Below are 13,087 nucleotides of genomic sequence, written 5' to 3' on the forward strand. Positions count from 1 at the left end.
GATGCAGTGTAGGAAAAAGTTTAATGATCTGACATGAGTTGTCAAGGTGAGTGAGTTCAATCTTCAAATGGCATATTCCTACCAATGGCATCACTAGCCTCAAACACTGCTCAATTCACTACACCACCATCACCCACCTACCAACAATTGTTATGTTCATGAATAAATAGACGTTTTCATTATGAACAGCTAGCTTGAGCTAGTCATTTATTCAGCCATGTGGACTAGTGTACAGGCATCCATCTTGACTACTGCCTTCTGGGTAGCCCCCTCCTAAACATACAGCTACACCTAGTGTACCATTCTAGAATGACACATTACTGATCATTACATCCCCCTTCCTTAGAGGTTAAACAAAATCAATATCAATCAATCATAACGACATAAACATCTTCACAACAGTCAACACATTTTCAAAGCTTTACTTTATGAACTCTAAGCTTTTCATTCTTTTATTATAGTTTTCTTTGTACTCAAAGATTAAGTCTATCAGGCTTTTTTACTTCAAGTGTGGATCTTCTCAGCACAGGTAAGTCTGATGTGTTTTCATGAGAGCCTGTATGTGTGTTTGTGTTAGATTGTTCTGGTGGTGAGTGACAAGATTCAGTTGCGGCATTGTCATCGATTTGCTCTTGGATAGTTTCTTGTGTTTTCAGGAGGGAACGGCGGTTCCTCCTGAGAATCTGTCCTTCCTCAGTTCTAACGGTGTATGACCTTGGTCCTACTTCCTCAAGAACTGTAGCTTTCCTGTTCCATGCATCTGGATCCTCAATCCTGACAACATCATCCCTTGTCAATGGCTTCAGAGTTTTGGATGACTTGTCATAGTATGATTTCTGTTTCAGCTTTAACAGTTGAAGTCTCTGTCTCAGCTCCTTACTCTGCTTTTCTTTTGCACAGCAGGGTAGCGTGGTGCACAACTTGCGACCCATTTGGAGTTCAGCAGGTGAAGAACGACAGTCTAAAGGGGAGGCTCGGTAGCTCAGCAGTGCGAGATAAGGATCAGACTTGCTTTCTGTTGCTTTCTTCAGTAGCTGTTTGAGAACTTGAACACCTTTCTCTGCCTTATCATTCGACTGAGCATACAGAGGACTGGATGTGATGTGCTGAAAGTCATAATGTGCTGCAAACTGTTGCCACTCCTTACAGTTGAAGCACGGACCATTGTCGCTAACGGCAATCCTGGGAATTCCATGTCTGGCGAAAATGGATTTAACATGCATTATGACACTGCTTGCTGATGTGCTTGAGAGCAGCGCCATCTCAGGATAGTTAGAATAGTAGTCAATCACTATTAGATAGTCTTTACCATTCAAATGAAAGAGGTGCATACCAACCTTTTGCCATGGTGCTGTTGGTAAGTCAGCTACTATCATTGGTTCCTTTGCTTGTTTGTTTTGGTGTTTCTGACATGTCTCACATATGCCTTTCATGTTCTCAATGTCCTTATTTATGCCAGGCCAATAAACAGTGTCTCTTGCTCTCCTTTTGCATTTTTCAATTCCGAGGTGTCCCTCATGAATCCTTTTGAGCATGTCTTGACGTAGAGCCTGTGGAATGACTATTCTGTTCTGTTTTAGTAATAGGCCACTTGCGACACTTAACTCTGACCTGATGTGATAGTACTTTGGACAGGAACCTTTTGGCCAACCATGATGAATGTTCTCTATTACTGTTTGTAACACTGTATCTTTTACTGTTTCTTCTGTTATTTGCTTTGATTTTGTGTCTGACACGGGCAGCGCAGCAGTGACCATACTCACATGAACATCCACGTCTTCCTCAGTAGAGCTCACATGACTCATTGTGGGTGCTCGGGATAGTGCATCTGCTAACACTATGTGTTTGCCTGGTGTGTAGATCAGTTCAAAGTCATATCTTTACAGCTTCATAATGCGTCGTTGAATCCTTGGAGACATCTCATTCAGATTTTTTTTATGATGGCAACCAGTGGGCAGTGGTCTGTCTCAACTGTGAAGGTGGGAAGTCCATATATGTAGCCATGGAACCTTTCTAGTCCAACTACCAAGTCTAGACATTCCTTTTCAATCTGGGCGTATCGACACTCAGAATCAGTCATAAACCTGGAGGCATAGGCAACAGGCTTCCAATCTTCACCCTCTGCTTGTAGCAAGACCACGCCTAGGCCATCTTTTGATGCATCCGTTGACACTTTGATTCTCTTTGTTGGGTCAAAGAAGGTGAGTACAGGTGTGGTTGTCAGCACTGTTTTAAGGTTCATCCACTCTTGTTCATGTCTTTCTGTCTATGCAAACTCATTTGTTTTATGTAGCAGGTCTCGCAGACAGGCTGTCTTGGCTGACAAGTTAGGAATGAACTTTCCAATGAAGTTTATCATCCCCATGATACGTAGCACTCCTTTTTTGTCAGTGGGTTGGGGCATTTTGAGTATGGCGTTTACTTTTTCCATATCTGGCTCTATTCCTTTACCAGATAGATTATCTCCTAGGAAAGTGACTTCCTGGATGCCAAACTGACACTTGGCTTTGTTGAGCTTCAGTCCATTCCGGCATATGCTCTGTAGCACTTTAGTCAGTCTCTCATTGTGTTCTTTCAGTGTGGAGCCCCAGATGATGATGTCATCAACATAGACCCGAACTCCTTCCAGACCTTCAATTATGTGTTTCATCGCTCTATGAAAGATTTCAGATGCAGATATTATCCCGAAAGGCATTCTGAGGAAACAATACCTGCCAAATAGTGTGTTGAAGGTACAGTATTTGGTGCTCTCTTCATCCAGCTTTAGTTGCCAAAATCCTTGTGAGGCATCGAGCTTTGTGAAGCATCTGGCACCTGACATTTCACTGGTGATTTCTTCTCGCTTGGGAATCTGGTAGTGTTCACGTTTTATGTTTGCATTTAAGTCCTTTGGATCCATGCATACTCTTAGATCATTGTTCTTTTTCTTTACACATACCATGGAGTTAACCCAGTCTGTTGGCTCTTCGACTTTCTTGATGACTCCTAGTGTGGTCATTCTGTCCAGTTCTTTCTTGAGCCGGTCACGCAGGGGTGCTGGAACTCTCAGTGGAGCATGTACCACTGGCTGAGCATCCTCCTTTAGCTGGATCTTGTAAGTGAATGGTAGAACTCCAAATCCTTTGAACACATCCTGGAAATTACTCACTACAGAATCCACTGAGTCATCTGGTCTGCTTATGGCACAGTTTATACGGTAGACTCTCTTGACCAGTTCTAAGTCCTCACAAGCTTTGTCACCTAGTAGTGAATCAAGTCCTTCAGCTACAACAGAAAACATGAGATGATGCACTTTGTCTTTGACTGTCACTTTAAGTTTGCATACACCTAAGCTATCTATTTTCTGTCCATTATAGTTCTTCAGTAGTACTGACTTTTTCTGTATTTTGGGCTTTTCTTTCATATTTTTAATGTCACTCACACTGATTAAGTTTGCTTTTGCCCCAGTGTCTAGTTTCAATGTAACTAATGCTCCATTTACCTGCAGTGGCATCATCCATTTGTCCTCTTTTACTGCATTAACTTTATGTTCAGCACTGTCCATTCCCGAGGGCTGCACATTTTCTGTATCCTTTCCTATATTGTCAGATGACACCATTCCAACAAAAAATGTCTCACTTAAATCAGTGTCCTCAATCACATTGACTTGTTGCCCTTTCTTTGTTTTTACTTTTGAAAAGCATTGTTTGGCAAAGTGATTCTTTCCATTACATTTTGTGCACATTTTTCCAAACGCTGGGCATTGTCTTGACTGGTGCTGGTAACCACAGCATTTACAATTAAAAATTCCATCCTCCGATTGCTTTGCATTTCTGTTCTGCCCACGTTTCTTCCCTTTGTAGGACACAGCACCGACAGCAGCAAAGTCACTCATTACAGTCACATTATTATTAATTTCACTGAAAGTCTTTGCGTGCTGTTGAGCTAGCTCACTGGCATGGCATATTTTCACAGCATCCTCCAATGTTAGTTTGGTTTCTCTCAACAAACGTTCCCTGACCTTTTTATCATGAATACCAAACACAATCTGGTCACGAATCATGGATGATTTCAGTTCAGAGAAATTACATGTCTGTGCTTTCAGTTTCAGATCGGTCACAAAGCTATCAAAAGTCTCATTTTGCTGCTGTGTCCGTGAACGGAACACGTACTTCTCATAGGTCTCGTTCTTTTTGGGAGAACAATGTGTATCAAACTTCTTTAGCACATCGTCCATTTTTTCTCTGTCCTCCTCTTGGTCAAATACAAATGTATTAAATGCCTCTATCGCCTGCGGGCCTGCAACCGTGAGCAGTAACGCTATTTTCCTTGCGTCTGGCATCGTACCGAACCCGATGGCAGCAATGTAGAGTTCAAATTGTTGTTTGAAAGTCCGCCAATTGCAGTCGACATTCCCCGTGAGTTTCAAACCCTCCGGTGGCTTCAAATTCTCCATGTTGCGTTTCACAATATTGAGCAAATATTACCAATCCTGGTACCATGTTATGTTCATGAATAAATAGACGTTTTCATTATGAACAGCTAGCTTGAGCTAGTCATTTATTCAGCCATGTGGACTAGTGTACAGGCATCCATCTTGACTACTGCCTTCTGGGTAGCCCCCTCCTAAACACACAGCTCCACCTAGTGTACCATTCTAGAATGACATGTTACTGATCATTACAACAATCTCTATCAATCAGTATGCAATCCTTCAATTCATATGCTTTACTTCACCCTCAAACACTTAGCACTGTTGTAAGCTGCGCACCCACAACTCACAGCTCACACACACTGGCAGCCATTAAACCATGACAGCCACATCACCCAAACATATTGCAGGACACTCACTGACAAACTTCCTTCTTGCAGGAGAAGGTGGCGCATAACAGGAGGCAGCAGGAAAGAATTGGTGGAGGGCAAGTGCGCCTACATGTTTAAACATCATGGGCAGGGCCGTGGCTACTGGCAGCACTGCAGGGATTGATGATGAGGGTATCTGCATACCTAATCCTTCTTCTCTCTCCCCACTTCTCCCTCATCCCACAATCTCTTCTTACTCACAAGCTGCAGATGGTGTAGGCACGCACTCTTACCTTCTCCTCTCCCCTCACTACAACCCAACCTTTGTCCCTGGAACTGGAGCCTGCCCAGTCAGAAGAAGAAGAGGAAGAAGACAACAATAAAGATGAAGAGACACCGTCACTTGATGTTACACTCACAGCCACCAGCTCAGAAACTGACACTGTGCGTATTTTAGAGGCTAGGATAGAGGAGGGATCTGCATGTGGTGAGACACCGGGCACAAGTGCACAGGAGCCAGGGCAGGGAGAAAGGATAGCGCAGGTGCCAGCTCGCCAGAGGGCGAGGTCGTACACTAGCTCTGCTGCAGAGGACTCAGATGTGGACTTTGACGGGCCAGGCTACAGAAGAAGGCTGACGGGTGTACACAACCAAATGCTTGGTGCATTGGAAAGCCTGCCAGAAAGCCTGTCTCAATGTCAAGGAGCATTGAGGAGTCCAGCACCAACTTGGAACTGGGCTTTGCGCAGAGCTTGGAGCCCATACTTTGCAACATGAAATGGGTGGTCACCTCCATGAGCATATGTGTGGAACCCACCATGATGCAGCATCTGCTGGCCAATGTCACAGCTTCTATTGCAGCACAAGCAGCTTCCATCAAAGCTCTGACTGCTGTAGTGGAAACTCAGACTGTTGCCTTACAAACACAGACTGCTGCCAACATGGCTCTGGCTACCACTGTTCAAAGGGGCTTCCAGGACGTTACAGCAGTCCATCAATCTGTTCTTCAACAGATCAGTAGGACTGCTGAGACGCTGCCCCGCGGGAGTGGCAGTGGCTGCGTGGAACACAAACCTGCTGTTCTCTCTCAGGATGACAGCATTCCTGCTCCCACCCCGCCACTCCACCAGTGTCCTTGCTGTTGCCTGTCCTCTTCCTGTTTCTCCACTTCCTGTTTCTCCACTCCCTTTTGCACTTCCTCCTCCTCCACTTCTTCCTCCTCCTCCTCCTCCTCCACCTACTCTTCCTCATGCAACTGCTCCTCAGCTTCTTGCCTGATAGGTGGTTGCAAGGGCTGTTCCCTCTTCATGGCGAGGTTGTGCAGCATGCAGCATATTATCTCAAAACTTGATACCCACTCAGCCGAGTGCTGCAGGGCTCCTCAAGAGCAGTGCAGGCAGTGGAGACGTTGCTTGAGGATGCCGATGGTGTGCTCTCTAATATTCCTCATGGCAGCATGGCTCTCACTGTAGGTGTGTTGTGCATGTGTGCGTGGGTTCCGAACCGGAGTCGTGAGCCATGTCAGGAGTGGATAACTCTTGTCGCCCAGTAACCAGCCTTTGACTTGCCGTGGGCGGTCAAATGAAGGTGGCACAGAGGACTGCCGCCGAATGAAGGAATCGTGACCACTGCCAGTATAATTGGCATTGACCTGAATGATGCATTGCTTGTGGTCGCACACCAGCTGCACATTGAGGGAGGGAAATCCCTTTTGATTCACCAAAATGGCCAAGTTCAGATGAGGCGCACACAAAGCAATGTGCATGCAATCAATGACACCCTGCACCATGGGGAAGCCTGCAATCCATGCGAACCCTCGTGCTCGCTCCGCCTGCTTTTCTCTGGCAAGAGAAAATGAGATGAAGCTATCTGTCTGTGTATAGAGAGCGTCAGTGACCTCCCTTATGCAGCAGTGCACTGCAAACTGTGACATGTTGCTTACATCTCCAGCAGCAGCCTGGAAGGAGGCAGACGCATAAAAGTTAAGAGCCACGGTTACCTTGACAACCACCGGCAATGCTGAGATAGTGGATGCATTGGTTGTGATCTTCCAAAATTCCCTAGATTCTGGAAAGGGCCCAGCACATTGGAAAACCGCAAATGTAATGCCCCTTTTCAAGAAAGGAGGGAGACAGAAAGCAGCAAACTATAGGCTGGTTAGCCTAACACCTGTCATTGGGAAAATGCTGGATTCCATTATTAAGGGAGTAATAGCAGGACATTTAGAAAATCATAATACAATCAAGCAGAGTCAACATGGTTTTATGAAAGGGAAATCGTGTTTGACAAATTTATTAGAGTTCTTTGAGGATGTAACGTGCAGGGTGGATCAAGGGGAACCAGTAGATGTAGTATATTTGGATGTCGAAAAGGCATTCGATAAGGTACCACATAAAAGGTTACTGCACAAGATAAGAGCACACAGTGTTGCAGGTAATATATTAGCTTGGATAGAGGATTGGCTAACTAACAGAAAACAGAGAGTCGGTATAAATGGGCCATTTTCAGATTGGCAAACTGTAACTAGTGGGGTGCCACAGGGATCATTGCTGGGGCCTCAACTATTTACAATCTATATTAATGACTTGGATGAAGGGACCAGTATACTGTAGCCAAATTTGCTGACGATACAAAGATAGGTAAGTTGTGAGGAGGACACTAGGGGCTAAATCCAGCCCTGAGGAGACGGGTTTGGAAGTGGGACTGCTGGGAAAATGGGAAAAATTGGGAGCGGGTCCCAACCCTGCTCCCAACCCGCCTCCAAACCATCTTCCCGGGAGGCGGGTCCCGACTCGCGCAGGGACCCGTCTCCTAGCGGTGGGATGGGGATTAGAGCAAATTAACTGCCTGTTAACAGGTAGTTAACAGGTAGTTAAGAGGCTTTGCCCCATTTTCAGCCTGCTGATGTGGCCTTCCCGACGGCAGGAAACCCCGCCATGGTCAGCGAGGCGAGCTGTGGGTCTGCTGCAGTGTAAGTGCGCAAATGACAGCTGCAGAGGTAGTGTGATGGGTGCAATGGTGCACACATAAGTATGACAGATAAGAGAATGTAGTGAGAAATATTTTTATTCTGTTTATATGTATCTTCAGGTGACAAGATATGATGTTTCTGTGAAGCCTCATCTGATCGGCAAAATTGACAGATGGCTTCTGCAATCTCACATGCAGCTGCCATCTGTTTTCTCCTAAGGATAGAGTCATTGGTGAGCCTTGGTGCAAGGGCTCACCTTTGGACAGTGATTGTCAGTGTTTGACAGCACCTCAATGCTTGTTTGCGCTGCTCACGAAATTGACCAGAGTTTTTGCGGCGGCGCTAAACTCTACCGCCACAATCTCCTGCACCCGCAGATCATGACGTCAATTAAGCGTGCAATGCCCCGGTGGTGCCCCGGACCGGATATTGAGTGGCGCCCCCTTCCTTTCTGCCTGCCGCAAGCAACGACAGGGAGAGTGGAATGTTTTGCAGTCGGGAAGGGGCTGGAGGAGTGCTATTTAAAGATACCCTCTTCCTGCCTTTTTTTTTGTTGGAGAAATTTTTGCACCACTCATTCTGAGAGAGAGGGAGATCCTGAGAGAGAGAGAGAGAGAGAGAGAGAGAGACTGCTGCAGAAAGTCAACGCTGTGTGAAGTAGTTTTCGCTACTGAGCATCACTTTGCAGGTTCTTTTGGATTTGACCTTCATTGCTTCGATTGTCAAGAGACTATGGGGGCTGCACTGATTCAGGGCGTCGTCCTGCACCTGCAGAATTGGAGGCATCAGAGACGCAGAGAGACAGTGGCAATCATGGCCAGAGGGAGGAGGGCCAACAGGCCTCTGCACTGGAGACCTTACCCTCCCAGCGTATTCCGGGAACAATTATCCTACATTAATTTGTCTGAGGAGTAGTGTTTGCGCAGGCTGCGCTTCAGCAAGGAGGTGGTCACTGAGCTCTGCCACCTGCTGCAGCCAGATCTGCAGCCTCAACTGAGGACCAGGATGTCTCTGTCAGTGGCAGTGAAGGTCACAGTGGCTCTGAATTTTTATGCCACCGGCTGCTTTCAAGCAGCTACTGGGGACATCGCCAATATCTCCCAGTTCGTGGTCCATTGCTGTATCCGGGAGGTGACAAATGACCTCTATAAAAGGAGATGCCAGTACATCTCTTTCCCGATGACCCGGGCCAAACAGCATGAACGTGCATTGGGCTTTACGAGGATAGCAGGCTTCCCCATGGTGCAAGGCGCCATTGACTGCACGCATGTGGCATTGCGGGCACCGCATGAGAATGCAGAGGTTTTCCGAAACCGCAAGGGGTTCCACTCCTTAAATGTGCAGTTGGTCTGTGATCACAGACAGCTGATACTCACTGTTAATGCCCACTGTCCTGGCAGCAGCCACGATGCTTTCATCCTGCGCCAGACTGGTGTGCCAGACCTTTTACAGGCCCCGCATCAGCCAAGTGGTTGGCTCCTTGGGGACAAGGGTTATCGACTCTGCACCTGGCTGATGAAACTGCTCCGTAACCCCAACACCCCTGCCGAGCTGCAGTATAATGAGAGCCATATCGCCACCAGGAACATAATTGAGCAGACGATCGGCGTGCTCAAACAACGGTTCCGCTGTCTGGACCACTCAGGAGGAGCCCTGCAGTACTCTCCTGAGCGAGTCTCCCTCTTCATAGTTGTTTGCTGCATTCTTCATAACCTGGCAATCTTCAGGACCCAGCCAATGCCACCAGGCCTTGGAGCACCACTGGAGGAGGAGGAGGAGGAAGAGGTGGAGGACGATCAGCAGCAGCACCAAGGCGGAAGGGAGGCCCACAATGTTGAAATTGCAAGGGCCATCTGTCAATGGCTGATAACAAGCTGCTTCTAGGCCCCTGCTGAGGAAATGGCTTCCGGCATGGAGAACAACATGATGGAAAGCAACCCGCAACCCCTAAAGCCGGCCAAGGCAGTAATGGTTCCAAAGGCCAAACATGTACATTTTGAATACAACAACTTTTTTATTTTACAAACTCTGTGTGTGTCATTTATTCATGACAACCTAATAGAAACAAACACAACAAATAATTAATTAACATAACTGGTTCTCACAACCTGGAGATAATGGCCAAAACACTAAACAAAAGTTATCAGACCAACCTCGGCCTTTAATAAAAACATTCCCAACATTTCTTGAGACCTCCTACTTTTTGCCCTTCGAGGGTGATCTCCTTCCCTTGCGCACTTCCCCCCTTCCCACCCTACTGCTTCTCCGTAATGGGGCCCCAGTGGCTGCAGCAAGGCTGGTGGAAGGCTGCTGAATGTCAGATTCTGAGACTACAGATGCCCTTGAAGGACGCCCTCGACCAGCTCTGGGCCTGGAGGCCCCGGCTGCAGACTGCACCAACTCTGCATGGGTGGCAGCAGTCTGGGCTACAGGCGGTGGCAAGTGCAATGGGGAAGTGCCAGGGGTGGGAGCAGGAATGCTGAGGGAGGACAGCACCTCCCTGCTCGACCGACACACTGGTACTTCCACAGGGCAGCACCTCAGCATCCGGAGCAATCTGCTGGGGCACAGATTGCTGGCCTGCTGCGGCATGGTGAGAGCCCCGGGGCAATGTGTCCGAACCAGCGACAATGGCAGCAGTTAGTGCATGCGTTGCCTCAATCTGAGACTGCATGACAGGAGTCTGAGATTGGATCACAGCAGCCAGTGACTGAATTGCAGCACTAAGCGTTGCGTCGGCCTGTGCTGCAGCGAAGCGCTCCACACTGCTTGCCAGTCCATCACTACTTTCGGGCATCCTTCCCATTGCACCCATGAGCTGAGTGTGCATGTTCACCGCCTGGGTGTTCATTTCCACGATGAGCCGTTCCTCCTCTGCGTCCAGTGCAGCAGGACTCGCTGGCCTGCTCTCCCTCCGGGGAGATGGACCCCGAGCTTCCCTACCCCCATCGTGTTGCTGCAGCCCGCTGGGTCCCGGAGCTTCACCTTCATCAGACCCTTCCCCCCTGCTCCCCTCCAGGGAAGACGTGGTCCCAGTGCGGGCATGGGCTCCCTCGGGAGGTGCTGGCGCTCAGGCTCCGGCTTCCTCTTCTCCTCGCCTGCAGCTTTGCTCCCACTGGCTGCTTGAGGGCCCGTCTCCCCAGCTAGTGGTTCACCATCTGAAAGCAGGGAGGTACAAGAGTGGCTTTAGTGTTAGGACGGAGGGTGGCGGGGTGGGGGGGGGGAGTAAGGGAGCAAGGATTGGAGCGATCTACTAAGTTGGATTAAAAGTATAAAAGGCTGGTGTTGTGAGGGACAAGTGGAATGAGAGAGGAGAGAAAGCTGATGACCTTACCATTGCTGTCCCAAACGGGGTCGACCTCTCCAGCGGCGACGGGACCGATCACCTGGCTTGCGACGATCCTGTGGACGCAGGCCTCCAGATCACTGAGGGTTTGCTGCTGAGGTGGCCCTCCACCCATCCGTTGCAGCTGTCGCCTGTTGTGAGATAGCTTGACCTGCAAGAAAAAGGACGGCATCTGAATAAATATGCAGCCATGTGCTTGCCTGATGTGCCTCCCATAGTTGAATAGCCCTTAATGTATGCAGCTATGTGCTTGCCTGATGTGCCAGCTGACATGACTCTTGTCATTCATGTGGAAATGACTTATGAAGTAATACTGGGCGGCCTGCTGGTGGCGCTGTCCAGGGAGAGTATAAATACTCGGGCATGGGCCCAGCTTGCTCAGGACATTCTTTAACAGGAACTAGTGAAGGACACAACTAGATCTCCATGTTGAAAAACAGTTGATTAAAGCCTTGTTTAATACTCAGACCAAGTGCCCAGTAGTTTTCTTACGTCACCAGCCATAGTTGAATAGCCCTTAATGTATGCAATAACAACAGAAAATGCTGGAAAAACTCAGCAGGTCAGGCAACATCCGTGGAGAGAAATTTGAGTTGACGTTTCGGGTCGAACCCTTCTTCAAAACTGGAAAGAAAATAAAATAGATCGAAGGCAGGGCTGCGATCGAACAAAAGAAGTGAAAGAGACAAAAGAAGTAAAAGAGACAATAAAAGGTATTCGAAGCCAGACGAGATGGTAATAGGCTGAGATTAGGTGTGAAGTGTACTGGCAGGGCAAGAGATAGCTGCCAGGTGGGAGAGAGAAACAAAAGGAAAGGGGGGGGGGGGGGAAAGGAGTGGAAAAATTACAAGTAAAAAAGTAATAGGGGCCGAGGTTATGATCTGAAATTGTTGAACTCGATATTGAGTCCGGAAGGCTGCAGAGTGCCTAATCGGAAGATGAGGTGCTGTTCCTCAAGTTTACATTGAGCTTCCGTGGAACAATACAAGAGGCCAAGGATGGTGAGGTCCGAGTGGGAATGGAGCGGTGAATTAAAATGACAGGCGACCGGAAGCTCGGGGTCACCCTTACGGACTGAACGGAGGTGTTCCGCAAAGCGGTCACCCAATCTGCGTTTGGTCTCCCCAATGTAGAGGAGACTGCATCGTGAGCAGCGAATACAGTATACTAGATTGCGAGAAGTACAAGTAAATCGCTGTTTCACCTGGAAGGGGTGTTTGGGGCCCTGGACAGTGGGAAGGGGGGAGGTATAGGGGCAGGTGTTACATCTCCTCCGCTTGCACGGGAAGGTGCCAGGCGAAGGGGAAGGGGTGTTTGGGGTGATAGAGGAGTGGACTAGGGTGTCTCGGAGGGAGTGGTCCCTACGGAATGCTGAAAGGGGAGGGGAGGGGAAGATACGTTTGGTGGTGGGATCACTTTGGAGGTAGCGGAAATGCCGGAGGATGATCTGTTGAATGTGGAGGCTGGTGGGGTGAAAGGTGAGGACAAGGGGAACCCTATCGTGGTTCCGGGAGGGAGGGGCAGGGGTGAGGGCAGAAGTGCGGGAGATAGAACTGACAGTGTGCAGCCATGTGCTTACCTGATGTGCCTCCCATAGATGAACAGCCCTTAATGTATGCAAGGTGTGGAATGTGCTTGTGTGTGTTATGAAATGGCCATAGGTCTTGGGTGAGTGTTGGGCATTGGGGTTTTTACACCCTCTGGCCATAGAGTGAGGTTGAGATGGAGGGTTGGAGAGGTATTGAAAAGCAGCCACTCACCCTGACGACCCAAGTGAGGTCGTTGAACTTTTTCCAACATTGTGTGTGGGCCCTGGGCACCATGCTCCTGCAGGAGACATGATGAGCCACCTCCCTCCACACTCTTCTGTAGTCGCGCGGCAATGGCCTCCTGCCACTCTCTGGGTACAGTATTGCTCTTTGGTGCTTCACTGTGCCAACCAGAGCCACCAAGGCTTGGTTGCTGAAGTGCTGAGCTCGTTCCCTGGC

This window comes from Somniosus microcephalus, chromosome 15, assembly GCF_052327205.1.
Source record: "Somniosus microcephalus isolate GS21.2 chromosome 15, FLI_Smic_1.0, whole genome shotgun sequence".
Classification (NCBI taxonomy): Eukaryota; Metazoa; Chordata; class Chondrichthyes; order Squaliformes; family Somniosidae; genus Somniosus; species Somniosus microcephalus.